This window comes from Podarcis tiliguerta, assembly GCF_965153285.1.
Source record: "Podarcis tiliguerta genome assembly, chromosome: 8".
Lineage (NCBI taxonomy): Eukaryota > Metazoa > Chordata > Lepidosauria > Squamata > Lacertidae > Podarcis > Podarcis tiliguerta.
The window spans coordinates 37,626,398-37,654,298 of NC_139541.1; the positions used below are offsets into that span (position 1 = coordinate 37,626,398).

At 46.4% G+C, this 27,901-nt stretch overlaps 1 long non-coding RNA gene across 1 annotated transcript; it reads left to right on the forward strand.

The window, feature by feature from the left end:
- Positions 1 to 5,100: 5,100 nt before the first annotated feature.
- Positions 5,101 to 27,873, forward strand: LOC310682791. The gene is made up of 3 exons (XR_014514160.1): positions 5,101 to 5,455; positions 16,315 to 16,415; positions 25,628 to 27,873. It is a non-coding gene; the product is annotated as an uncharacterized lncRNA (long non-coding RNA).
- Positions 27,874 to 27,901: the final 28 nt, after the last annotated feature.

Here is a 27,901-nt window from a genome sequence, read left to right on the forward strand (position 1 = left end):
GACTATACTGCTTTGGAAGGTAGAAGGCAGAACAGAGCCCGGAATATGAATGCATCATTATCTGAGGTGGCCGCTTTAAAAATTTCTGCTCTCAGGAAACAGCTTTCATTTCACCCTAAACCTTGGCCTGTCATGCAGTTGGCTGGGCCCACCCTCCCTCTTTGTGTAATGATCTGAAGTCCTCTGATGATGCCAAATGATGAGTGTGTGTTGAGTGCAGTGCATAGAGGAGATTTTAATGTAGTGGCAACTTGCATTTTATTGTCAATTGGAAAACATTCTACAGATGGAGATATTGCTTGGCTTGCATTTAACTAACAGCTTTGCTGATATTCATGTTTAGGTTGATTGCTCAGAAAAGAGCAGAAGGCGTGATGGGCCAATAGAGTCAAAGGCATAATGCAGGTTGCCTCTTCTCTCTGCTTTTCAAACCCTGTTAGCATTACCTTTGTTTTCTGCTCGCAGGGGTTCCCACTAAGTGCACTGAAATACTGGCTTCCAAAGTTTGCTACACTCTGCTTCCTTCCCAGATATGTGGGCTTTATAATCACCTGGGCACATGAAAGCAGCATTGCGTGCTCTGCTAATGGCTTCTGAAAGGAAAGCATTATCTGACTTCTGGATTCTTATTATTTATTTGAAAGATTTATAACCTGCCCTTTCATTTGCATTGCTCAGAGCAGCTTACAACAATGATTAAAATGCAGGCCTACAGTTGAACAATATAAAAGGTGTTATGCTGTCTTCAGTGTAAGGTTTTCCCAGCTGGGGGATGGAGGTGGAAAGAGATCTTAAATATTTATTAAGGTAAAATTTACATTCATTGCTCTTCCCATTTTTGCCCCTGGCACTGCCAGCGACTGCTATATGGCCCCTCAAAGGTTGCTCAGCAGGAAATATGGCCCTCGAGCTGGAAAAAAAGGTTCCCCAGCTTTGGTCTAATCAGACTGGCAGTGTCTCTCGATTAAGTTTTCAGACAGGAGTCTTTCCCTATCTTATCTGGAGTTGTCTGGGACAGCACACAAAATGCTATAGCCACTAATTTATGGCCCTTCCAGGTGAACAATCAGTGGCAGGGAGTGAATAGATCAAGGCACTTTCCCAAAATCCGTAGGAGCGGCCTTCAAATCCAACTGAAGTCCCAGCACTTGCGAAGTCACAGGAACTCATTAGGAAAGTCGTAATGCATCATTGATCCACTCTCCCCCATAATGCTAGTTTGTAAAAAGCTGTGGTCGTCCACTGATTAATTGAACAGAATATGCCCAGGCACGCAGCCTTTGCAAACTCAATGAATCATTCAGACTCCAGCCTCTGCATTACCCCAGAGACGAGGAATGTGTTGATTTCCTGGGAAATGCTTTGGCTTGATAAGGATGATGGAGGAGGAGGAGGCCATACCCCCAGACACTCAAAGTATTTGTGTTTTGCTTTATTTAGTCATATCTTGGGGATCTGAAGCTCACTCACTAGGATGTCTTTTTGTTTAGGAGCTGCTGCCGTTTCTTTCTGGCAGGGATCCCAGCTACATGTGAGGCAGGGTGCGTGTAACAGCTGAGGCTCCCCTGCTACCAAGATGCAGTAACAGTGGAAAGTTTCGCCTGCTGACATTTCTCTTCTGTCACGCACCTGTTCAGAGCCACAAGGGACCAGAGTAGGTCTTACATAGCAACCATATTTTTGTGAGCTTTAGGGGCATCTAATGTTCCTAATTATCTGAGCAGGACCATTCCAGCTTGCTGTCGTTACAGAGTGACGGTGGAGTGGCTTCTGCTTATTCATTCAAAGGCCTAAAGCTGCCCCATATCAAACAAACTTGGGGAAAGAACCAGCCTTGCCTTTGTAAAACAAACCTCTTTCCTAGCACGCCTGTGTTTATTCAACGTATTAAAAGTTACCAGATTCTTTTTACTGATCATTGGGGGAATTCTTAAATAAATGTTACCACTATCCCACAGAACACTGTGCTTCCTTTCCACCTGTTTTTGGGTCTCCAAAGCAATTGCCGGCTCCAGTAAACTCCATGCAAAACCCACATTAAAATAATAAAATGCCGCTTTAAAATAAGGTACAGATTAGAACATAGTAAGAGCCCAGCTGGACCAAGTCAAAAACCCACCTAGTTCAACATCCTGTTCTCACAGGGGCAAACTAGATGCCTCTGGGAAGCCAGCAAGCGGAGTATGAGTGCAATGGCACTGTCTTGCTCACGTTCCCCACCTGCTGCTATTCAGAGGCATACTCCCTCCGACACTGGAAGTAGGACACTGCCATCATGGCTTGTAGCTGTTGATAGCCTTATCCTCAATGCATTTCTCTAATCCTCTTTTTAAAAGCATCCATCCTGTGGTAGTGAATTCTGTGGTTTAACTATTCACAGTGTGAATAAGGTACGTACTTTTATCTGTCCTGATAAAAGTTTAGCTTCTTTGGATGGCATGGCTAAAATAAACTTAGTCCTCACAAGCCCAGTGAAGAATTTACTTCCTAAAGGTTAGAAGGGAGCCACTGGTGTGAGTCTCAAGGGGAAGAGCATGTCACATAGGGGAGCCACCACCAAAAAAGGCCCTGCTTCTTGTGCCTGCCATGAACCGTCACATCCATGGAGTGTGATCCTCAGTTATTTGCCATAAGGTCCCAGGGCAGAGAGTTACTTGAAAAAAATCATTAAACAATCACAACTGCAAAAAAGAGTAAAACTTGTAATAACCAGAACAGTGCAATTAAACAAATGAGGTGTGTCCCACAAAACAACTGTCAAAAGCCAGGAGAAAGAGGCAAGTCTTCCAAAATGCAGTGAAAACTATCAAATGAATGTGTCAGGTGCACCTCTGCAAGGAGAGAGTCCTACAGTGTAGGGGCCACCACAGAGAAGACCCTCTCCTGGGTCTCAAGTCATATGCATAGATGTAAAGGGAGGGGATGTAAAAGTTGGGGTTAAATTCCAGCGGAATGAAACAGGAAACCATTCAGCTATGTTTTACTCAGAATAGACCCCTTGAAATTAATGCGCATGACTAAGTTACACTCATTAATTTCAATGGGTTCTACTCAGTAAAGCTTAGCTGGGTCTCTCTTCAGACCCAAACAAACAGAATGAAACTTTTGGATAAGCTGCAATTCAGCAGTATCACATTGGAGTTTCCCTTCTTAGTTTCCTTGTTCCGTGATGGCTACCTGAAGGCCTGTAACAGAATGGCCTGGTACATTGTGAGACCCTCTCTAAAATAGCTGCCATACAGAACTTCAGAAGAAAAAAGAAATATTGATCTGAGCTGCCATTTAGTGCATGAATTCTCAGCCACAGAGCCTATGGAGTAATAGTGAACACTATTGTAGCGCATGGGGCAGTTCAGTGGCAGAGCATATGCAGAAAGTCGAATGCCCAAAATTCCATCTCGTAAATGACCCAGATATCCACATATACATTTTTATTTAGGACACAGCTCAGTGATGGAGCAGCTGCTATACATGCAGATGGTCTCATGTTCAGTGCCTGGCATCTTCAGTGAAAAGGATCTGGTAACAGAGAATGGGAAAGAATTTTTTTTTCCTGCCTGGAAAGTCACTGCCAGTCATAGCAGATTGAGGATGGGGAACTTCTGACTCTCCAGATGTTGTTGGGACTACAACGCCCATCAGACCCGGATAGCATGACCAGTGGCCAGGGATGATGGGAGTTGGAACCCAGAAACATCTGGAGGGCTGCAGGTTCCCTACTTCTGCAGTAAACGGTACTAAGCTGGGTTGACCAATGGCCTCTTTCCAGTTACGATGACTAGCAAAGAAAGCGAGCCTGTGCAGGCTCAGTAGGAACAGAGGAAGCTGCCTTATACTGAGCTGCACCATTGGTCACTCCATCTAGTCCAGTACTGTCTACACTGACTGGCAGCAACTCTCTAGGGTTTCAGGCAGGAAGGTCTTTCCCAACCCTGGCTGGAGATTCCAGGAATTGAACCAGAGACCTTTTGCATGCAAAGCAGATGCTCTACCACTGAGCTGTGACCTTTCAGCTATACATTTCCTACATTACTGTGGGGAAAATGCAAATGGGGTAACTAATCTGGTGCCCACCAATGCTTTGGACCACAACTCTGTCTTGTGGGCCAAGTTTGACCCTCATTTGGCTGGCAAGCTCTGTCCCACAAACTACGGGCGCCTTCCTGCCCCACCCCCAACACCATATGTGATGTCAGGTGTGCGTCAGGTAGGCACTTGGCCGGATCATGTAGCTGGGTAAACAAGATTGAAGTCCCAAGCTCATCAGCGGATGGATGAGGCATTCAATCCTGCTTGGGTTGGGTGCTCAAGAAAGTTCTCTGCAGGAAGTCTCTGGTGCATTGGGATCCTGCAGAAAGCAATACTAAGCTCTCTCTCCTCATCAGCTGAAATGGGGGGAAAGATAAAGATCTGACCCACTGGACCAAAAGAATTCCATGGCTTAGATGGGCACTCCAGCAAACGAACTCACCTTCCAGGACAGCCCAAGTGGCTTCAGTGGTCAAGGGCCATGTACACACCACATATTCAAAGCACATTTTCCCTTCCCCACAAGAAGAAAATGGCCTAGCTAGTCCAGCATCCTGTTCTCACAGGGGCCAATCAGATGTCCCACAAACAGGACCTGAGCCCAACAGCCCTCTCCTCTCCTGCTTTTAGCAACTGGTGTTCAGAAGCAGACTGGAAGCAGCGCACAGTCATCTGGCAGAGATCTAAAGCCTTATCCTCTGTGAATTTGTCCAATCCTTTTTTTAAAGCCATCCACGTCAGTGGCATGTTGAGTTCCCGCAAATAATAATGGGAACTGTAGCCTGTTAAGAGTTCTGGGAATTGTAGCTCCACTAAAGGTTAACTGTAACTCCCAGGATTCTTGGGGAGGAAAGTGCTTTCAGTATATGGTGTGTGCCCAGGTTTCTTGAGCGCATTCGCCTGCCTGGTGGTGCCAGCTGGGTCTCTCCACACCCACCTCCGCATCCCTCCCATCCTCAGCTTGCTTTGCCGTCTCTCTCCAGCTCTGTATGTTATTATATATCTCGGGATGCACCAGCAAGTTAGCCATCCTCCCGCAGCTCTTGGCAGAGACCAACAAAGGGAGAAGCCCTTTGGCCAGGCATTGCGGCAGCTGCTGAGATGAGGCTGGAGAGAGGGAGGGGTGGAAAGGCGAGGAGGGGGCACACAGTGCCTGGTAGCCTCCGCCCCTCCCTCCCTCCCTCTCTGCTGGCCCGGCCAAGAGCTGGAGGTGGTCCCCGAGACAGCAATATGTAAATCGCCCTGGTCCTGCCTCCGACTCCTGCCAGCTGCAATCATCTCCCTCTCGCTGGGCTGGCAGCGATGTCAGGCGCTGCAACTGGGAGAAGCAGCAGCAGCAGCAGAGCCGGGGCTGGGATGCCGCCGGCGGCCACCGCGGCTGGGCTGGGGCCACTGGAGGGGAAGGCGGCTGCTGCCTGCAGAGCTGGTGAGTTGCTGCCCCCCAAGAATCTCGAGGAGGAAGCTCCTGCCCCTCCCTGGCGCGCTCTCCCTCCTGTTATTTTCATGCTTGCTGGTTTGGCTTCAGGGCTGGGTGGAAAAGGATAAAAGCCCTTTCTAAAACTTGGGTGGGAGAGTTAATCCTGCTGCTGCTGCGGCGGCGGCTGCTGTTTCTCCCTGGCTCAGTACCACCACCACCACCTGCCCTCTTTAGGAGCCGCTTGAGTCTGGGATTCAGCCTGGAAGCTAAGGCTGTGGGTTCTGATCAGGAAACCAGGGAGGCTGCAAGACTGAGGGGCTGCCCTCTCAGCTTCAAGAACTTTGCCTTGGTTTTTGTTCTGAATTCGTGTGGGGTCCTGCCCGTCGCGTTTTCGTGGCTCCTTTGCGACCACGATCATCATCATCACATATTATCGTGGCAATTGGAAAGGCTGTATGCTTTCCAATTGCATGCATCTACTTTGCATGCAAAAGATTCTAAGTTCAACCCCTCTGTCACTCATACTGAATGAGAAGGACCAATGGTCTGGCTCGATAGGACGCAGCTTCCTATGTTCCTGTTCAGATCAATGAGGACTAGAATCTTACGTTCTCTTAATGGCATAGCTCAGTGGCAGAGCATCTGCTAGACATGCAGAAGGTCTGAGGTTCAATCCCTGGCATCTCTAGGTAGAGTTGGGAATGTCTCCTGCCTGAAACCCTGGAAATCCTCGGCCAGTCAGCAAAGACAATGCAGGGCACCATAGACCAGTGTTCACCCTTTATAAGGCAGCTTCCCATGTGGAACCTGCAGCAGAACGTTTGCTCTTGTTCTGGGTGCCAGCCAGCCAACCAGGCCCCTTTTACACAATACTCCATTCCATCTCCAGTCCCGGTCTTTTACCCTAACAGACATTCAGGAAGACCAATGAGTATACTCAGTTCTCACTGAGTTGTATAGAGGTGCTTTCTCCCTAAATATATTCTTTTGGGGGGGGGGATATTCTTCTGCAAACCTTTGTGCTCTCTTCTGATGCTTCCCTCTTGTGTGTGGAAGGCTCCATGTGGATTGGTGGTGGCACTCAAACAAATGAGTTTGGTTTAGTATACATGGGATGCTAATTAGTGTTAGGATTGTGGTTATATGCAGCACTTTATGGGGTTCAAAGCACTTTTCACACATTATCCCAAGGCTCTAACCTGGTGGCAGTGAGGGGGCCATTCTCAGTGATAGTACCCCACTTATGAAACTCCATCCCAGGTGAAATCAGAACATTTTAGGTATGTTCAGGCACAATTTGAAAACTCACCTTCTTTGTTCAGATCTGGGATCATGGTTGGTGTAAATGTGGTATTTTCTGCAGCTATTGATGTAGAACTTTTTAATCTTTGGGGTTATCACCAGATAAGTTCTACTCAGAGAAAACTCATCAAAATCACGAGTAATTTAGTTCCATTGATTTCATTGGGTCTACACTCCTTGGATACAACCCTTTTTAAACAAACAATGAACCTGTTTTCATAATTACAACTCTGCAGGCTGGGCAATTATTCCCATAATGCAGCTTGAAGGGGAGAGAGATGTGAAGGAGATGGAGAGAAAGCAAAAAAGTGGCTTGTCTAAGGCCACCTCTGCCCACATAACCTGCCTTTAAAGCACATCTCACGACAAAGAATCATGGGAAGTGTGGTTCTGTGAGGGATAAACTACAAATCCCAGCACCCATAACAAACTACAGTTCCCATGGGGTTGTCCCTCTGTAAGGCTGCTTTGAATTTTTGGTGTGTATGCTGTGAGCTAATGGCAGGGGTGCACTTTGGACCAGGGATTCACTGCTGTTACCACACCCGCTAATAGGTACAAATGATTGTATTCAACTAAGTTCTTCTCAGAACAGATCCAGTAAACCAATGGACATTACTCACATAGGCACTTACATCCCAGTGGGTTGTCTGAGTAAAACTTAGTTGGATACTTCCCAAAGTTTTGCTCATTGCATATTACTGTGCTAGAATATTACCTCACTTAGGGTTGTAAATCAATTCAGGGTTGTGGGGCGGGCATATATGTGGAAAAGGAACTATATACCAGAATGTATATAGCACCAATTTAAGCACCATTTATAAACCAGAGATGTGTAACAGACATGATGTATTGCTCTTACCTATGCCCTGGTTGTTTCAATGGGCTTGCAGAAAGGAGAGGTTCCCTGTGTGAACAGCAGTTGCTTCTAGGATATTATCAATGGACAAATATTTCCGGTAGCTTTTCAAAGTCTCCTCCGTCTCCTCATTTTCTGGTCTCTTTTATGAGATAAGAATGTTTGTGGATCTGCCCTTTCAGAAAATTAAGTGGTTAAAAATGAGACTATTGATATTCACAGTTGTTTTATGTAGCCTCATTGATTTCGGGTAGCCTTGCCAAGCCAAAAAGTTGTTTGCTTTCTTACACAGGCAGTGAGTGGACCAGGGCTGAATGGGATTTTAGAAAGCAAGGATACACTTGAGAGCATGGTCTTGTTCCATCTTCATGATGTCTTTGGAAATAATCTTTCTCTCTTTCTTTCTCATGGGCCAACCGCTTTGTAATTTGTCTGATTTTCAAAAGGGTGGTGTTGGCCCATCACTAGCAATTAATCTGTTGATATTGATGGCAAGACTGAGTTGGTCATTGGACAAGAGGGACACTTGTCCTAAGAAAGGATATAAAGAGCTGGCGGGTGGTAGCAAAGATTTCTGGAAATTATTGTGCAGGGAAAGTTTTTAAGAAGGAAACTGGTGCAAAGACCATGATGTCCTTAGATGTATTCACACCCAGTTCTGTATGTCCTCTTCAGAACTGGCAAAGCAGGTCCAACTTTCTCTTTATGTCGGAACATGAGTGGGGACTGGATGCACTATTCCAGGCTTCCTCAACCTCAGGCCTCCAGATGTTTTGAGACTACAATTCCCATCATCCCTGATCACGGGTCCTGCTAGCTAGGGATCATGGGAGTTGTAGGCCAAAAACATCTGGAGGGCCACGGTTGAGGAAGCCCGCACTATTACAATACTGATTGTCACATGGTCCCTACATAAATATGCTCTCTCTTCCTGGAACTGAGGGTTGATTTTTCGGGGATAGGGGAGTGCAGAGATTTTACCTTGACAAATTTAATGTTGTTTGCTGAAAGCGGGATGGGACCACAATATAATCACATTCAAGTGGGACTTAAACACAATGTGTCACTGTGGAGAGATCCTGTCCAGGATTCTGACTAGCCAGCCTTGAACTTTACCTGAATTACTCTGTCCATCCTCCTCAGTCACCATTTCATACCTAGAGAACATTAAGCTGTTTTGTGGAGGGTTCCCCCTGTAGGTGTTGTTATTATCCCCGCCTCTAGAGATTTTACTTCTGCAAATTTTTAGCATCCCTCAAACCTGGTGAAACCTCATTTTATGTGTGGATGGTGCCAGTTGGCTACATAAGAATCCATACCCAGAGAATGATTTACTGGTAACTTTTGTGACCTCAAGGGATTACATCCTGCTTGGAACAGGATCACACAGGCAATGCAGGATTAAATCCTCTCTTCCTGCCAATCAGTTGCTTTCACCAGTGATGTCAGCTGATGGGCAGGTGGTCATGGTTTGGGGGAAATGACCTGCAGGCTCACAGAAGTCCCCCACCCCTGAGCTCAGTGGTCAAGGTGGGATATAAGGGTTTATTTAGGTAAAAGGTAAAGGTACCCCTGCCCGTACGGGCCAGTCTTGACAGACTCTGGGGTTGTGCACCCATCTCACTCAAGAGGCCGGGGGCCGGCGCTGTCCGGAGACACTTCCGGGTCACGTGGCCAGCGTGACGAAGCTGCTCTGGCGAGCCAGAGCCGCACACGGAACGCCGTTTACCTTCCCGCTGGTAAGCGGTCCCTATTTATCTACTTGCACCCGGAGGTGCTTTTGAACTGCTAGGTTGGCGGGTGCTGGGACCGAGCAACGGGAGCGCACCCCACCGCGGGGATTCGAACCGCCGACCATGCGATCGGCAAGCCCTAGGCGCTGAGGCTTTTACCCACAGCGCCACCCGCGTCCAAGGGTTTATTTACTTATTACTAAATTTATATTCTGCCCTTCCTCCCAAAAAAGAGGTTAGGGCAGCCAGAGATAACAGATACTAAGTGTGGTTCAGAACAAATGAAGATTGGTCTTTTCACTGACAATGTGATGTTAATTCTTGGGAATATATCGGAGTGTAAGATTAGCTTGAATAAATAAAACAAAAACAATTTCACATGTTCAGCATGTCATTTGACTTGAGACCACTATGACAATGTAAGTCTATCAAACTACCAGAACAGGTTGCCCTGAAAAACTCTGGAATCTTTCCTTTGTGTGGAGATGGGTTCATATTCCAGGATATATGAACCCTGAGTCAATTACATCCGGTGCCCCTTGCCAGCTCCACCTGGGGGCTCTAAAGTATGAGGAGCATGATGTCAGTTTCCCCCCCTTTTCATGAGGAAAGAACATCAAGTTGCATATCAAATAAAAGCCACTTTTTATAATTGGTTGAGGTGATGCCCAATGCCAGCATGATAGCAGCTAATCAGAAGTTAATGATTAAATGCAAACCAGCATCTGTTAGTCATAGAGCTAAACCTTCCGATATTGACACAAGTTCTCCTTACTATACCATCCAATAAAGATAACAGATGTGGAAAATGTTCTGCTAGATTGAACCTTGCAGAGATTTCACTGGGCCAAAGCCCTGCTCAACATTCAGCTGGGCTTGAACTGGCAATAGACTCACAGCGGGGAGGGTTAGATCAGACAATGCCTATGAAAACAAATGGGGCTGAATTTCATCAGAGACTAGTCTACCTTTTGTTGAATTGCACTGTCTCAACTCAAACATCAGTAAGTGCTGTGGATCTATTAGCTATTGTTAGGGATGTTAAATTGGCAGAAGTGAGTCAGGAGCCCCTAGTTACTCAGTGGCTGTTTTCCCCACCACTTTTTTGCACTCTGCAATCAAATCCTTCCCCTTCATGGATCACTGCCTTGCCGTGGCGAAGGGGCTTGAAGAACTCAGAGAAGCTATGAACTATGCCAAGCAGGGCACCCAAGATGAACAGGTCATAGTGGAGAGTTTTGACCAAACGTGATCCACCTGGAGCAGGAATCGGCAAGCCACTCCAGTATCCCTGCCAAGAAAACTCCATGGACAAAGACAACAGGTATATAAAAGTTATGACGCTGGAAGATGAGCCCCTCAGGTCGGAAGGCGTCCAACATGCTACTGGGGAAGAGCGGAGGACAAGTACAAGTAGATCCAGAGCTGATGAAGCGGCTGGGCCAAAGCCGAAAGGACGCTCAGTTGCGGATATGCATGGAAGCGAAAGGAAAGTCCAATGCTGTAAAGGAAAATATTGCATAGGAACCTGGAATGTAAGAACCATGAACCTGGGTAAGTTGGATGTGGTCAAAAATGAGATGGCAAGAATAAACATTGACATCCTGGGCATCAGTGAACTAAAATGGACGGGAATGGGGGAATTCAGTTCGGATGACTATCATATCTACTACTGTGGGCAAGAAACCCGTAAAAGAAATGGAGTGGCCCTCATAGTCAACAAAAGAGTGGCAAAAGCTGTACTGGGATGCAATCTCAAAAATGATAGAATGATCTCGATACGAATCCAAGGCAGACCTTTTAACATCACAGTAATCCAAGTTTATGCACCAACTACTGGTGCTGAAGAACTGAAATTGACCAATTCTATGAAGACTTACAACACCTTATAGAAGTGACACCAAAGAAGGATGTTCTTCTCATTATAGGGGATTGGAATGCTAAAGTAGGGAATCAAGAGATAAAAGGAACAACTGGCAAATTTGGTCTTGGAATTCAAAACGAAGCAGGGCAAAGGCTAATAGAGTTCTGTCAAGAGAACAAGCTGGTCATCACAAACACTCTTTTCCAACAACACAAGAGACGACTCTACACATGGACATCACCAGATGGGCAGCATCGAAATCAGATTGATTATATTATCTGCAGCCAAAGATGGAGAAGCTCTATACAGTCAGCAAAAACAAGACCTGGAGCTGACTGTGGCTCAGATCATCAGCTTCTTATAGCAAAATTCAAGCTTAAACTGAAGAAAGTAGGAAAAACCACTGGGCCGGTAAGATACAATCTAAACCAAATCCCTTATGAATACACAGTGGAAGTGAGGAACAGGTTTAAGGATTTAGAATTGCTGGACAGAGTGCCTGAAGAACTATGGATGGAGGCTCGAAACATTATACAGGAGGCAGCAACGAAAACCATCCCAATGAAAAGGAAATGCAAGAAAGCAAAGTGGCTGTCCAATGAGGCCTTACAAATAGCGGAGGAGAGAAGGCAAGCAAAATGCGAGGGAGATAGAGAAAGATACAGGAAATTGAATGCAGAATTCCAAAAAATAGCAAGGAGAGACAAGAAGGCCTTCTTAAATGAGCAATGCAAAGAAATAGAGGAAAACAACAGAATGGGAAGAACCAGAGATCTGTTCAAGAAAATTGGAGATATGAAAGGAACATTTCGTTCAAAGATTACCATAATAAAGGACAAAAGTGGTAAGGACCTAACAGAAGCAGAAGACATCAAGAAGAGGTGGCAAGAATACACAGAGGAACTATACCAGAAAGATATGGATGTCTCGTACACCCCAGGTGTGGTTGCTGACCTTGAGCCAGACATCCTGGAGAGTGAAGTCAAATGGGCCTTAGAAAGCATTGCAAATAACAAGGCCAGTGGAAGTGATGGTATTCCAGCTGAACTATTTAAAATTTTAAAAGATGATGCTGTTAAGGTGCTGCACTCAATATGCCAGCAAGTTTGGAAAACTCAGCAGTGGCCAGAAGATTGGAGAAGGTCAGTCTGCATCCCAATCCCAAAGAAGGGCAGTGCTAAAGAATGCTCCAACTACCGCACAATTGCACTCATTTCACACGCTAGCAAGGTTATGCTTAAAATTCTTCAAGGAAGGCTCAAGCAGTATGTGGATCGAGAACTCCCAGAAGTGCAAGCTGGATTTAGAAGAGGCAGGGGAACCAGAGACCAAATTGCAAACATGCGCTGGATTATGGAGAAAGCTAGAGAGTTCCAGAAAGACATCTACTTCTGCTTCATTGACTATGCAAAAGCCTTTGACTGTGTCGATCACAGCAAACTATGGCAAGTTCTTAAAGAAATGGGAGTGCCTGATCACCTCATCTGTCTCCTGAGAAATCTCTATGTGGGACAAGAAGCTACAGTTAGAACTGGATATGGAACAACTGATTGGTTCAAAATTGGGAAAGGAGTACGACAAGGCTGTATTTTGTCTCCCTGCTTATTTAACTTATATGCAGAATTCATCATGCGAAAGGCTGGGCTGGATGAATCCCTAGCCGGAATTAAGATTGCTGGAAGAAATATCAACAACCTCAGATATGCAGATGACACAACCTTGATGGCAGAAAGTGAGGAGGAATTAAAAAACCTTTTATTGAGGGTGAAAGAGGAGAGCACAAAATATGGCCTGAAGCTCAACATCAAAAAAACGAAGATCATGGCCACTGGTCCCATCACCTCCTGGCAAATAGAAGGGGAGGAAATGGAGGCAGTGAGAGATTTTACTTTCTTGGGCTCCATGATCACTGCAGATGGTGACAGCAGCCACGAAATTAAGAGACGCCTGCTTCTTGGGAGGAAAGCAATGGCAAACCTAGATAGCATTTTAAAAAGTAGAGACATCACCTTGCCAACAAAGGTCCGTATAGTAAAAGCTATGGTTTTCCCAGTAGTGATGTATGGAAGTGAGAGCTGGACCATAAAGAAGGCTGATCGCCGAAGAATTGACGCTTTTGAATTATGGTGCTGGAGGAGACTCTTGAGAGTCCCATGGACTGCAAGAAGATCAAACGCATCCATTCTTAAGGAAATCAGCCCTGAGTGCTCACTGGAAGGACAGATCGTGAAGCTGAGGCTCCAATACTTTGGCCACCTCATGAGAAGAGAAGACTCCCTGGAAAAGACCCTGATGTTGGGAAAGATGGAGGGCACAAGGAGAAGAGGACGACAGAGGACGAGATGGTTAGACAGTGTTCTTGAAGCTACAAACATGAATCTGACCAAACTGCGGGTGGCAGTGGAAGACAGAAGTGCCTGGCGTGCTCTGGTCCATGGGGTCACGAAGAGTCGGACACGACTGAACGACTAAACAACAACAACAAAAATCAAATCCTTAATAATGTAAAGAAGGGTTTCTCAAATGCAGTCAAGCTCTCCTCCTTTTCATGAAAAGTCCAGCATTATTATTTTTTAAGAAGTGTCTTCTACAAAGATCAAGGCCTCCCACTCCCTTCACAGCTTGGTGCTATAAGATGGCTTTTTGAGAGGATTAAACAGATTCATGGAAGCGGGTAAGTCTATCAAGGGTTAGTAGTCACAATGGCTAGCAGGCAACCTTCCACTTCAGAGTCTCTAGGCTTTTAGATTCTGTGTTGTGAGTGGTGTCAGTACAATACAGCTACACAATGCATCCCCTGCAGATGATGTCCAAGCTACCCACGCTCATTGACCTTGAAAGAGGAAAGGACTGGAGCCTCTTCTCCTATAAGTACCTAAGGAGAGCCCTGCTGGATCTGTCCAGTGGCCCACTGAGTCTGTAACTGGGTCCTCACAGGTGTCTGAGGGAATCTCACAAGCAGGACCTGAGCACAACAGCACGCTCCCCTCCTGCAGTTTCCGGCAACTGGTATTCAGAAGCATATTGCCTCCGACGGTGGAGGCATGCAACAGATTGTCAAAGCATGAAATGAACTGCAATTTCTGTGCCTGCCAGAACACTTGGGAACATAGGTAAACGTCTTACACCAAGTTAGGCTAATTGGTCAATCCAGCACAGTATACCACCAGTGTGGAACCTTTTTGGCTCCACAGGTCAGATCATGATCAGGATCTGGCTCACAGGCCAAGTTTGACAGGTGGGTAGGACTGCCCACATGCCAGTAACATGATGGCATTAAAACATCACATCCTGTTTGCCCCCTCCCTTTAAACCTGGTTGTCCCACCTTCCCTTTTAAGCTCTGTCTTGCTGTGATCTTAAAGATGGAGGGAAAGAGATTTCTAAGGGCTTTTGCAAGACTTGCAAAGGACTGTGGGGTTCTCCTGTCTCTCCATCCCCTTAAAAGAGAAAGCGGGGGGAGTTCTACACTGACCGGTGGTGGCTCTCCATGCTGTAGCCCCATTTGAGGCCCGTTGCCGAACAAGTAGGGGCTAGGAGTCTCTGAGGAACGCTTGCCTGAGAGCAGAATCCACATACAAAGTCAAGACAGTCCACAGGTCAGGAAATTCACATGATCACAGAGCCAAGGGTCCAGTTCACAGGTCAGGGAATCCAGAGGGAGAGCAGGCGGCAGCAGCAAGGTAAGGGGCAAGAACTACAGTCATTGTTTCCAGCATTTTACTGTTGTTGAGAGCTTGGCTTAAGAAGCTGGGAGGCAGCTGGTTCTCATTGGTGCCTTCTGCTCTGTGATCTAAGGCTGGTCAGGTGCAGGTGGAATCACTTGGCCTTCTCTCAGTTCAGGCTGCTGTTCAGCAGGTGAAGCTGCCTCCTGGCCCACGACACTTCAGGGTTTCAAACAGGGAGTCTTACCTAGTTCTACCTGGAGATATCAGGGATTGAAGCCAGGACCTTCTGCATGTGAAGAAGATGCTCTGCCAGTCTGTTGCAGCCCTTCCCCACTAAGATGCCTGAACAAGCTTGACCACTGAGCATGCTAAATGACTGCCACAGACCCCACCATGTGCTAGGAGGAGGAGAATTAAGCTGGCTAAAGGTTAGACCCTTTAATTACACATTTTTAGTTGCCTTAAAAATTAAATTGCCCAAAGGCTTCAGGATGGGGTAGGCTATGTGCTGAAATGTATCCTTTGACCACATTGCCTCTACAGGAGTGTGTGTTCACCCCAAGGTGGCCTGAATTTTATACTACCTGCAACTCTAAAAACCAAGGTGTATATGTAAATAACAGTATTATTGTTCTGCTTATGGTCTTTATGTTTGCTACTCAGGGAACAGCTGTAGTGCCAGAAACTAGGATCAAGTAACAAGAAGAGGCCAAACCCTATCAAAGAAATAAAGAGGGAAGCTTACAAAGATTTCTCTGTGGGAGGCTCCAGATTTCCTGATCTTGTTTCCAGAATTGCACCAATGCATTAGCAGTCTGCCTTTTGTCATTTCCAGGCATTGCAACAGTTTTTCAGTTAGCATCTCCTTTTTTGCACATTATGGTTGGGCACAAGAATGTAGGCATGTCTGATTAAATCGCAGCATAAAATGCTATCAGGATGCAATCATACCAAGGTTATTTTTATACTTCTTTAGACTCAAAATGCCAGGGTACATCAGTAACCATAGACAGTTAGGCATAGGGGCTACAAAAGGTCTCCTACCTCCTGCTATAAATGAAAGGGGTGGAATGATGCAAACTGCACACCTGCCACTTAAATTTAGAAATTTTGCTAACTGGGGCAGAATGCAGGTGAGAGCAAACTCACGGGGCAGTAATAGAGCACAGGAAAATCTGCTCATCCCTAGAAATAAACTAGCTGCTTATACAAAGTATAAAAACCTGCAGCGATTGGTCACAACTGTGTGTTTTTAAAAAATATATATTATGTGCTAAAGTTCCATCCAGTATAAAAGTTCCTATATAAATTGGAATGAATCTAGTTAGGTTAATACAATGCTATGGCATCCATTGATGGTGTGGACAAACTGTGTTCTGAATGCAGCTAGATTTCTTTCCCATCTTTCTTTTTAAAATTTTTTTTTCTTTCTCGACTCTCTAGCACTAATGAGGCAAAGGACCAGATGTGGAAATTTGTGTCTTTAATCCATCCCACATGCTAAAAGGATGAAATCATGGGACTTAGTCTCTCCTGCCTGAAAGGTAAGATGCCATGTGATGTCTCCTTTATCCTCACTCAGGGATGGGAAACCTGTGGCTCCCCAGATGTTGTTGGCCAGTGGTCAGGGAAGGTGGAAGTTGTAAACCATCAACATCTGGAGGGAACCAAGCTTCTCCACGCTCTGCCTAAACCCACAACTCCATGGATCTATGAGGTGGAGTGGGGGGCGCGTTGTTGTGCTCATGGGACCATGATTATTTTCAAAGGGGTTTTTGGGTTTTTTGCCAGAAAGATGGAATAACATTCAGTAGCCTATAAACAGCTTGATGCTATCCACACCACATTTAAAGTTACACTTTAAGGACAGATCCACACCCTACATTTAAAGCACGTCCAACACACATTTAAGGCAGAAGCATCCCGAAAAGACCCTTGAGAACTGTAGTTTCCTCCCAACAGACCTACAATTCCCAGTAACCTTAATAAATGTCTGTTGCCAGGATTCTATGGAGGAAGTCAAATGCTTAAAACGTGCATTGGGTGTGCTCTGAGAGCACAGTATGGATCTGCCCTCGAAGTGTAACTGGTTTGAAAGAAATCCGAGGGGAAGTGTGAATTCTTATCACTTGGAACAACATACATTGTCATCCAAATGCTACAAGTTTCCCACATGTGTATATGAAGCAGCTACCTTGCACTGACTGTTAGTTCATCTCTAGCTCAGGATTGGGTCACTACTGAGATCTCTTCCAGGGTTTCAGGCAAGAGTCTTTCACAGCCCTATCTGGAGATGCCAGGGATTGAACCTGGAAGCTTTTGAACATAGATGTTCAGATCTTGCTGGACTACAGCTCCTATCATCCCTGACCATTGGCCCTGCTGGAGTCCAACATCTTTTGGAGGACCATTCCTTGATCTAATGGATTAGGTCTTTAAAAAAGAAGGCTCTGAGTTGGACTAGACTTCCTCCCTGCCTCCCTTCTTCCCAGAAAACAGGCACGTGCCATCTCAGCAGCCTTGACTAAGGACAGGCAATCTGAGAAGAGAACTTTACGACTGCAATAACCCAGGACATTTGGAAGGAACTCCAGAAGCCGCCTACAGTGTATTCCGCCACCGCCACCCCATCTAGTTAAAACCAAACTTGGCAGGAGCCACTGGGTCCACTTACTCATCCGAGAAGCAAGGTGGAAGCAAACAATTGGCAGCAGTCAATTGCAGATGGGAGGGAAATAGGGCAGGCACTACATGGGTTGTCCCAGTTTCATTCCACTGGCCTGGATTTATGCTGCGGTGCAAAGGCAGGGGAGTAGCAAAATTCTGCTTTCTGTTTGGCTAATGCACACACCACAGTTAGTAACCCCTAGTTGCTACTTGCAAGAAGGCAGCGATTTCCATTCCAACCTGTCTTCATCACAAGTGGTGCTGCTTCTGTTCTGCTGCAGTTCTACATCCGCCAAATTTGGAAGCTGTCCACCATATTACCTAATTTAGATACTTATTTCCACAAGTCCCGTTACTTACATGTAAACAAATGACACAATTATTTCTGCACCATTCATTTCAATGCAAAGGAAATGTAATTTAAATGGGAATGAGGCCATAATCCATTTCATATCATTTGAAGGCAACGACAACAGCAAATACTGCAGGATTGGTTCCCATCACAGACATGGGACAAATAAGCAAACGTTGGCAATTTCTGCTTCTGTTTCCGATTTCCATGGCATTCCCTGGCATCCCTGCTCACCAGACATGCACAGAGCACTACACGTGCCCCATTTCAACAACCCTTGGGGGGGGGGTCATAAAACCTGCTAAGGGTTGTCAGGATGAAGCCAGCTGTTTTAGACGTTCTTCTATCCATGGAGATGCTCTCTGTCCCAAGCTGGGGAAAGCACCATTCTCACAAAGCAGCCTTTGCTTTTATTTTATTTTCAGTGTGCTCTGTTCTCTCACTGGGTAATCGGGGCAAGTGCTAAATATTGCATCACCCATTAGCTTTTACTGCTGCTTGGCCCCGATGCCAGCGTGGGCTGTCAGCTTTAATGCCAAGCCAAAGGCCTGAGCACCTGCTGCCTTTCCTTCCCCAGGGGGGCTCCTCACACAGTGTGGGGCTGGGCCAGCTCCCTCAGGTAGCAGTGCTGGGGAGTGCATCTTGAAAGCAATCTCCCAGCGAGGAGGGGAGGGAAATGCACCCCCTCTGACACTTTGGAGCCATGGATTATTCATTCACTCTTTGGGCTGACATTCAGGTTAATAGGCTGTGGCTGCTCTGGCCCAGCTAGTCAAAGCCACAAATGGCCTGCAAGAACCCTTGTCCGCCCCATGGGAATGCCACCTCTCTGGCAGTTGCTCCTGTGCTTCCAAAAGCAGTGCAGCAGACAGGTGGCACTTCTGAAAGTGTGAGCAGGCAGCAGCTGGGGAGAGCTACACCAGTTGAATTTCAGACTAGCAGACCCTACACTCCATTTCCTATTTCCTGGTCCCTGAACCTGGTCCCTGAACCTGGTCCCTGAACTAACATTCCTATTTTGCACCAGGTTTTTCTTTTGCCTCTGAGGGGCATCTTCTGAAAATTAAAGTGAGTATAAGTTGCTGTGGATTTTGCTGTTCAGGGCTCAGCCATCTCCTTCAGGTCTCTGGTCCTCAGTGCAGGGTGTGGCAGATGCATTCAGATGCATCAGTGCATGTACTTGTAAATTTGTATGCATGAACACTAAGGGGTATGCAGCCTACCATTTCACACAAGGCATCTGCTGAGGTATATTCTGGACCCCTGCTAGCCAAAGAGCAAACAATTGGTTGCTTTTTAAAACAGTTTAGGACAGGGCTATTGCAGATTAAACAAATGCAGCATACAGTATATCATGCAGAGGGAAGCTGTTGCTCAGCCTAGCAAGGATGCTTCTGGCAAGACCCCAACCTATCCTCAACCAGCCCCCATCCGCTTGCCTTCTCACTTACAACCTTCCTGGGCTGCTGCCCCTCCTCCTTAGTCTCAGCGTTGCCCCTTGTACAACTCAGCAGGAAGGAATAGGAGGAGGTTGAGGGTAGGGGCAAAACTAGAATGCGTTGGCTCTGCCTATCGTGGGTTTTGGCTCTCCCTACTGGTTGGGCAACCCAGCCCCAACTGGTACCACTGGTGATGTTCCCCCTCCTCCTTTACTCCCCATTTTTCTAAACCCGATCACGTCGCTTGCCCTTTTCTGCCCTTTTGTATCTCCGGGGAAGGAAAGATGTGAAAGGCCCAGCGAGAGACGCAGAGATGCCGTTTTGCAGCAGCAGCTGCTGCAGCTGATGTTACGAAGGTCTCGTAAAAGCCGCTTCCGCAGAAGACCCCCTGGGAACCAGGCAGAAGCCTCCACACGACTCTTTGCAAGGAAACGGTGGGGGCGAGGGTGTCAGAAGTGTACTGGATATAAATAATATATGTTCAAATGCTTCCCTTGTGTCAGACACAGTGCCTTGGATATATGGCTCACGCAAGGCCTCCTCATCTCTTCCCAGCTCATGAGCCAAAGTTTTCAGCTGCTTCAGTGAATTCCCAAATGCCCTCCTTGAAATGCTCCTTTCCACCGCTATGGAATGTTCACAGTCACTTTCAAGTGATGCCACATGGGTCACTTGAAAAAGGACCTTAGATATAAACCCACCCACCCCCACCCCCATCCATGCCTGTCCTCTTTATTTTTACCATTTCACCTCTGTCTTTCCTTCAGGTAGGTCTGGGGCAGCACACATGGCTCCTCTTTTATCCTCACTGCAACCGTGTGAGGTGAGTTACGCTGAAAGAGTAGGACTGACCCAAGATTAGCTGATGGGAAAATATGACCAGGTGGAGATTCGAACCTGAGTTCCCTCCCCATATAACCCCTTCAAAAATATTTGCTCTACTTTAGTCCTTAGTTTGGACTCCATACAGCAAGGCTGAATTAAGTTCATAAGAATTATGAGGGAGAAAGGCCCACAGTTTGAATTTCATTCAGCCATCTCTCTTTCTCTCTGTGTGTGCTATCCCAGAGATTGCTAATGTGGCACCCTGGGTGCACAGAATCCCACCCCCACTTTAAACAGTCATGGATTCCCCTAAAGAATCAGGGGAGCTGCAGTTTATTACAAAAAGTACTTCTGTCTTATCAGGATTCAGTTTGCTACATGAGGTGGTCATCTGGGGATTTGGTGTGGGGACGGTTAAATTCACCAATATGTGGAGGTGACATCCAACTCCGTTAGTATGGTGGCAAGTTCTGAAGTGCAGCCATTCTCCTGAACAGTCGTGGCTCTCCAAAGATTATACAAGAACCTTATACAATAGTGATAATTAGGAATGCATTGCAGTGATCAATACAGTGTGTTGTCTCTGTGTGTTGCCTTTCTGCTATATCCATGCTTCTCAAGCTATTTGAAGTGTTGGACCAGCAATTCCTACCCTCCCCGACCCCAGTGTGCCAGGAACTGTTACCATAGTTGGCCCTGAAGGGTACCACTCAACCTGGGCTGTGGTGGAGTTGTTGGGGGGTAGCAGTTGATGGCTCATGGGCTTGTACTGGTCCATGGACCATGACTTTGTGTAGCACTGAGCTAAATCTACTATATTCTGAGCATGTTCATGGGCAAATGATTTGGAGTGTTTCATTATCATCTTAAGCTGTGTCTCGAGTTGTGTTTGCCATGAAGTTCCATGCATGTGACAGAACTTGCGCACCATTCTCTTGAAACACAAGCACCTTGTGTTTTCAGTGTTCCTAAATGCTTAGCTTTGGAGCCTACAGAACAATTCCTCCTTGCTGTTCCTCCCATGATCCTTGTCCAGAGTGGCTCTAGGAGCCAATCCTCTGTGGCTGGTTCACCTTCTTTCACTCTGATTGGCTCCAGTCAGCACAAAGGTTGAGAAACCTTCCTCTCATTGGCTAAAAGCCCCCCTTCCATGCTGAATGGGTGGCTCTAGGATGCTGTAGACAGGGTCCTTACTAGTATCCTGCTGCAGAAATAGTAATGGATCGTCAACCTGCTGCAGCTCTGGACCACTGCACTACTGCTCAGCTTTCTTTCTCTTTCATCAATCTCTTGTTTCTATCATCCAAACCTGGAAAAACAACAACACCCAGTTAATATTCTCAGCAGGTCTCTGCTGTCAGTTTTGGACTGGAAGAGGGCAAGCAAACTGAAGCTTACTCCAGAGGATAAGTTGGCTAAGGGATCTGATGTTTCGGGGATGCCAGCCTGTTCCAGATGGGGCTGTGTTTCCTCCCGAAACAGCAGCCTCACAGCCTTGTGAAAAAGACGCTGAGCTCCACATGGCTGGGGCCAAGCCCTTTATGAATAGCAACGCACTCCCATCTGGAAATGCATTTGTAAATCGCAACTCTCTTGGTGATGAGCTGCAGCCCTTAATGCAGGTCCATCCACCAGCTGGGCCGAGAGGCCCTTATTGATTCCCAAAGAGCGAGGCCTGTTCCATCAGCATTAATAACAGATGAGTCGAGCTGCTTTGGATGCAAAGCCCTACTGAGCCTGTTTCACCTAAATGCCGTTGAATGGCGAGCAGGGAGGGAGGAGAGGTGAGAAGGAAGGCTTGGGCCAGACTAGAGGCAGCCTGGCATGAGCGCCATTGAGATGGATGGGGCTGGAGCAAAAAGCACATCCATTGCTTTCATGCAGATCCCATTCATTACTTGGTTGGCATTCCCATGGGCAGCCAGCGTAGAGAGTGGTTAATGGACATAAGAACTTAACAGCCCTGCTGGATCAGGTGAAGGGTCCATCTAGTCCAGCATCCTGTTCTCAGCCGCCAACCAGATGCCTCTTCTGGGAAGCCTGTGAGCAGCACATGAGGGCAACTGCACTTTCCCCACCTGCAGTTCACAGCAAGGGACACCCTGACTTAGACAGTGGAGGAAGAGCAAAGGCATTGTGGTTAGTAGCTACTGATACGCTTTGCCTCCATCTTTTACAGCCATTCAGGTTGGTGGCCATCACAGTTTCTTGTGCAAGTGAGTTCCATAGTTTAACTATGTGCTGCTCTGCGAATAAGTGCTTTCTTTCAGCCCTCTTGAATCTTCCAGCATTCAGCTTTATTGGCTGGCCCAGAGTTCTAGTACAGTAGTACCTTGGGTTAAGTACTTAATTCATTCCGGAGGTCCGTTCTTAACCTGAAACTGTTCTTAACCTGAGGTACCACTTTAGCTAATGGGGCCGCGCCGCCGGAGCATGATTTCTGTTCTCATCCTGAAGCAAAGTTCTTAACCCGAGGTACTATTTCTGGTTTAGCAGAGTCTGTAACCTGAAACATATGTAAGCTGAAGCGTATGTAACCCGAGGTACCAGTGTATTATGAGAGGGTTCTTTCCCCAATCTGCTTTCTATATGCCATGCATAATTTTAGACACATTTGCTTGGGAATAAGTAAGTCCTGGGACGTGGGTGGCCCTGTGGGTTAAACCACAGAGCCTAGGGCTTGCTGATCAGAAGGTCAGTGGTTCAAATCCCTGCGACGGGGTGAGCTGCCACTGCTTGGTCCCTGCTCCTGCTAACCTAGCAGTTCGAAAGCATGTCAAAGTGCAAGTAGATAAATAGGTACCACTCTGACGGGAAGGTAAACGGCGTTTCCGTGCGCTGCTCTGGTTCGCCAGAAGCAGCTTAGTCATGCTGGCCACATGACCCGGAAGCTGTACACCGGCTCCCTCGGCCAATAAAGCGAGATGAGCACTGCAACCCCAGAGTCAGTCACAACTGAACCTAAAGGTCAGGGGTCCCTTTACCTTTTAAGTAAGTCCTATACTGAACCTTGTGGGACTGTCTTCTAAGTAGGCCTGTGCAGGAACGAACTCCTGCATCTGGTGAAAGGGAAGACTGCCTTAAGGAAGCCCACAGATCCGAACCCCTGACACCAACCCACTTTTACTTTTAATTATTATTAAATGCTTTTAATTCTTTTTAACTGTTTTTATTGATAGTATTAATGTTCCTTGTGAATCAGAGGTTTTACTACAATCGATCTGTACATAAATCTTGTTAAATAAATAAAATAAAACTTAGCCAAATCATACACAGGCATTGAAAGCAGGATTGTGTATGTATAACCACCCCATACCCTCATGAGCACAAATCGTCAGGAACGTCTGCTTTGCTGGCAGATTAGAGTGCATCCCATATGTGTCTCTCCAATGCCCACCAGAGGGCGCCCTTGCAACATTTTTGGCTGCAAACTTTGCTAGTTGTAGGCAATTTGGTAGGGAGGGGGTCTGAGAAGGAAGGAAAGCACCAGTTTATCAGTCTTCTCTTCTTCTTCTTTGGAGGGCAGCTTCTTCTTCGGAAGCGTCATTTGTATTCAGCGCCGCACAACAAACTAAATATAACCCAGGATCTTCTTTACCATGGCGATGGCATTGTGTCAGTTGACGGCAAACCTGGTGTATCGAAGCATGCTTTCACCATATGGCCCAGCATTAGATGGGTGAGGGAGGTGATCAATCTTGAAGCATTAGGGAACAGAAGACCTGTCAGCATCCTCAGGAGCAGAGCACATGCAGCTACAGCTGCAGAGGGGCAGATCTGACCTGACACACCAACGCTGCATACTGTGATGACAGTCACTGCTGGATTACTCAATAGGCAAACTAAATATATGCTTATAGAGCACAAGCAAAAAAGAGGTTTTTAAAATCTTACCTTTGATTTCAACAAGCCTTGAAATAGTCATCAGGAGAACAATCAGATATTTGTTAGAATTCCTTACACTGCACCCCACACTATTTTCCCCATTTTCCTCTTCTACTTTCATTACTTACCCCCATCTAAACCAGGGGGTGTCCTACCAAGGTAGATCAAAAGAATGGAAGGGAACCTGATCCTGTCACATGCTGCACATGACATACATGCATGTACATTTCAGGACGCACGTAAATTTTAGGTGTATACAAGCATAGCAAATAATACTCAAAGTTTGCTATTGTTTTTATTTTGGATTACATTTAAGGGGCACCATCATATTTCCAGTGCTGAGGGCCTCCAAAGGTCTTAATCTGGCCCTGAAAAACAAAATTAAACAACCATATAACCAGGGCTGGCCTTAATATGAAACACAGGAAGCTGCTTCATACTGAGTCAGACCATTGGTCCATCCTGCTCAGTACTGTCTACACTGACTGGCAGAGGGCGTTTCAGGCAGAATCTTTCCCCAGCCCTCCCTGGAGACACCAGGGATTGAACCTGGGACCTTCTGCATGCAAAGTCAGATCCATGCCATACATTGAAAGCTCATTTATACCACTTTAAAAGTCACAGCTTCCACCCAAATATCCCCTCTCAGAGCTGCAGCTCCTAGCACCTTTACCAAACTACAGTTCCCAGGATTCTTTGCGGTGGGGAGGCCATTTGTCTTTAAATGTGGTTTAAATGTATGGAGTGGGTGTGTTCCTATATGGCTGGAAAGTGCAAGCTTTGGAAGTAAATGTTTCCTAAAATCTTTATCAGGGCCTGCCACCAAGGGCTTAGCCATACTGTTTTAATGTGTAGGGTCAGCGCTTCCTGTCTCTTCATTAATTGCCTACTATCTGTATGATGTTCTCTAAATCACTGCCTTCCCACATTTTCTCCTTTCAAGAGTATCCCTCGTATGAGGAAATCCAGACTGAAGGAGTGGAAAGTGTGGGAAGGCAATGTCACATAGCCAACAGAGAATTATGGGAAGCTTATTATCCACTTACTTACTTCTTTCAGTTGGTAAGACAGCTATGGTCATTCCTGGAATGGGATAGCTTGACCACAATTGCCCATGCATTGGTAACCTCATGGCTGGATTACTGCAATACGCTCTGTGTGGGGCTACCCTTGGAGTTGGTCCAGAGGCTGCAGCTGGTAGCAAATGCAGTGGCTAGGCTGCTTGTGGGGGCAAATTACTTCCAGCATGTAACACCCTGTTTGTGGAATTTGCACTGCCAATCTGCCTATCCCATATACACCCAGTAGATCACAGTTGCCTGTGGGAGAGTTTCTCTTGCAAGTTCCCACAATATCAGAAGCCCGCTTTGCACTAACTCGCAGCAGGGTTTCTTGTGTGGCTGCCCCATTCTGCAGAATAGCATTCCTGTCGAAATACAGCAGTCACGCACTATCTGAGAAGGGCCGACTCCTCTGTTTTAACACACACGCCCAACTTCCTCTGAGGAACAATGAACGTCAGAGGTTGCCACCTCGAGAGAAAGGTAAATTCTCTCTCTCTCTCTTTCTCTCCCTCTTGTTCCCTCAGGCTTTAAAACACACGTCAACAGAGGTGGTGGTGGTGGCGGCGGCGGGGACATTCCTGTCATGGCTGACAAGCGCCTGAAAGTCCCAGACATTATTATCACGCCTCCTACCCCCACGGGGAAGGCGCTGTCGAGAGACACCAGGCAGGAAGGTGAAGACTCTCCGCACAACTGCTGAGCCAGATGGTCTGGGATTTGGTCGCCCGCGGTGGGGCCAGAGGGACCTGGAATGTGAAGATGCCACTAAAGAGCCCGGTGCTGTGAACAGCTTGCTCAGGAACTCATCTGTGCCTCTGGGTTTCCCTAAGCCATCCTCCATTTCCCTTTCCTCCTTCCTTTGCCTGGGTTTATGAAAAAATTATGAATGGATCTACATATACCTCACTGTTGGAACCGTTGCACTGTTAAAAACTGGCAGCCGGTGAGGAGGGCCTGTTGAGAAATGAGCTGGGCCAATGGCATCTGGAGAAGAAGAGCTGCTCCAATGGATGGGGTTGGAGAGCTAGAAGGAGAGGAAAGGTCTTGCAGGTGGTGGCCCCCTGCCTCCAAAGTCCCTGCTTGTATCAAGCCTTTCCTTAGTGGTATCAGTCGGTTCGGCCAAATTACCGCAAGCCTGCCTTGGTCTAGAGCCCTGGTTGATTTGAGTGTAGCAAGATCACCAGTCCCTTTCTGTTGTGGAATGGGTAGGCCATAGCTCAGTGGTAGAGCATTTGTCTTGCATGCAGAAGGTTCCTAGTCTGACACACACACACCCCAGGTATCTCCAGGTATGGCTGAGAGAGAACCCTGCCTGAAGTGCTGGAGAGCCTCTGCCAGTCAGTGCAGACAATATTGAGCCAGATGGGTCAGTGGTCTGAATCCATATAAGGCATCTTCTTGTGTGGTTGAGCTCCTCTGTGCCACCAATAATACATTGGGAAATGTGCTTCAACAGGACCTGGCACTTTGGTGTGTGAGGAGAAGGGGGAGTAGTGTTTCTCCACTAGAAGTAAAGAAGCCCTAAGATAGGCACTGGCAGTGACATAATAGCAAGAAGAACTGGCAGCATCTTACCATCCCATTTGTAAGGGACCAATACAATAATATTTGTGGCCACCATTTTGTTGTTTCTCTTCACACATGAAATTCCACAAGAGTGAGGAAAGTGGGAATACTACATTCCCTAAGGCAGGGGTAGTCAACATGGTGCCCTCCCAACGTTGTTGATCTCCAGCTCACATCAGACCCAATCAGCATGGCCAATGATCAGGGATGATGGGAGTCGTAGTCCAACATCATATGGGAGGGGACCGCATTGGCTGACCCTGCCTCAAGGGAAGATTGAATCCTTCTGGTTAGAGCTTTATTTAAGCTAGTGTGTTTTTTTTATGTTTTAAAAAGGCCACAAAATGGTTCAGGCATAACTGGGAGAACTGTTCTTCACTAGCAGGGAATTGCTCTCCACTAGCAATGTTACTGGCACTAGCCAATAGGATTCTGCGACCACAGCCTACAGCATGCAGACAGTAACAACGGACACACTCATGGGGGTTGTGGGGGTGGCGAGATAATCCCATTTTCCCAGCCACAAAATATTTCTGTTTTCAGTGCTGAGGAAATGTGATCTTCCCCACAATTGAATACCATTGTTTTACAGAAGCCTTGTGGGATGTTGTGCACCACGGATGTCTGAAAACAATTGTGGATTTATTGCATGGGGATAATGGTTGTCTGTAATATGAGCTGAAAAAGAGAGTACATCAGTGTTTGATTCAATTAAGACTGACTTTATTTGATCAGTTTTTAATATGACTCATCCGTCCTTTCCCACAACCAAATCTTTAGGTTCAATATCAGGGAATCTCAAATAGCCATACAGATTTTGACTTGACTTCAGAAGCATCAAAATCTTCTCATCCATGCAGCAAATTAAACCCAATCAACCTCTGTACGCAATTGCAGAGCGCCTAGGATTCTTGCAGGCACTTCTTATTAAATATTATTGTATTATTAGAGATGGAATGATTGTTGGAATGAGCATCAGATTATTGCATACCTAGATTGCTATCAGCTATGTAAGAAAATTGGATGTCATTTCCTGCCTTCCCCTTTTTTATAATATTTGAGAACCATACATTTAATTTCTAACATTATTTTTTAGAGGGATGCAAACATCTGAGTTTGGTGCAAGAATATTTTGTTTCAGCCTTAGCATGGATTCTAGACTTTGTGAGCTGGCATGGATGTTTGCTTCCAAAAAAAATAAAAATGTTTTCCAAGTCTCTGTGAGGGGAGGG